The sequence below is a fragment of the Propithecus coquereli genome, unplaced genomic scaffold (assembly GCF_000956105.1).
Source record: "Propithecus coquereli isolate 6110/MARCELLA unplaced genomic scaffold, Pcoq_1.0 Scaffold183, whole genome shotgun sequence".
Lineage (NCBI taxonomy): Eukaryota > Metazoa > Chordata > Mammalia > Primates > Indriidae > Propithecus > Propithecus coquereli.
Genome location: NW_012143079.1, coordinates 1,268,988 through 1,270,657, shown reverse-complemented (window position 1 = coordinate 1,270,657; position 1,670 = coordinate 1,268,988).

Below are 1,670 nucleotides of genomic sequence, written 5' to 3'. Positions count from 1 at the left end.
TTGTTTTCCAAATTTTATTGAATTTTATATCTTTATATTCTTGTAGTTAACTGAACTTCTTTATGAGAACTGCTCTGATTTTTTCAGTCATTTCACAAAATATCCATTGCTTTGGGGTCCATTATTGAATTTAATTGTTTTTTTTGGTGGTGTCATGATTCCCTTATTCTTCATAATCCTTATGTCCTTATGGTATTTTCTGCATTTTTAAGAAACAGCTTCTTCTTCATTAAAAGATGTTCTGTGGCAGGACAGAGCTTCATTATTTAGTCTAGCCTGTGACTCTAGAAGGGCCAAATGGTGAAAACCCTGGGAAGGCAGAGCTTGTTGTGTTGTCTAGTTGGCTAGACCACTACCTTTGCCCTGATGTCAGAAGGGGCTACTTTTTGGGCTCTACTGACTAATGGGATCACTGGCTGGATGCTGCTTTCAGATTAAACTACTGGATAATACAATGGGTTGTTGGCAGGTTGGTCACAAGATGTATTCCCTAGCCAGGGAATTCTGCTACTTGGGATCTGCAGTTGGGCAGGACTGAAGGTTGGTCTCTGAGGTTAGGCAGAGTCACTGCACTAGACAGGTGAGCCCCAAGGATATGCTATTTAGAAATGTACAATTAGAGATTATCTGCCTATCTGGGTGAAGCTATAGGGTGGGATTTTGTATGAATAGAGTGGCTGATTGACCTCCAGGATCAAGTAGAATTAGACCCTGTGCTTCTTTAAAATGCACAAATGTGGGGTCTCCCTGCCTGGGCAGGGTCATTGGGTGGACGTTTTGGCTCGGTGGAGCTGCTGCTTACCATCCCAAGTCAAAACAGTTTAGTCCCTTCACTTCTCAGAAATGGGTGGAGATGTGTGTTTCCCTGCCTGGGCAGAGTTGTGGATGTGCGTTCTGAGGCTGGGCAGGGAGACTAGTAGTTTAGGACCTCAAGCTAAATTGTACTTACCACCATCTTTTTGAAGGCAATCAGCTCAGTTTTGTGGAAGTGCAATGAGGTTGGTTGTTATCCCTGACTGAGCACTATAGCTGGCAGGAACACAGATACAATATCAAGATCCAAGAGCAGGTCACTTTTTATTCCTACCTGACCCCTAGGTGGTCAAGTTGTGCCATTTTCCCCAGTGTTTCCCACAAGGAGAGGCCATAGTGGGCTTCTTGATAAGTATGTTAGAATGCAAGGATAGCTGATGACTGCCTCTGGTTTTCTTTTTCCCATGTAGAAACTGTGAACCCAGAGAAATCCTCTCCATTTGGCACTATGCCAACTTGGAGAAAGAGGGGGAGGAGATATGGTTGGAGGGAGACCATTTTTTTTACCCGTCTGATTCAAATTTCATTCAGTTCTGCATACCACATTGGTGGCTCAGGCTGATTTCCAGGTGTTAGGGTTTTAAAAAGAATGTTCTAATATGTGGGTAGTTGCTAGTTAAACTTTTTGTAGGAGACAGTTGAGCCTGAGACTTCCTGTTCTGCCATTGCTGCCGTAACTCCTAAATACTACCTTTTGGTGGTCAAATAGTTTAGACTTCTGAGCTGAGTATTCATCTTCCAAATAATTTTAAATTAAAGCATTTTATCTGTGTTAAACTAAGAAACAAAATTGAATTATAATGCAGGACTATTCTCTTCAAAATATAACAATGACTTTGTTAGTTTTATTTTTTTTT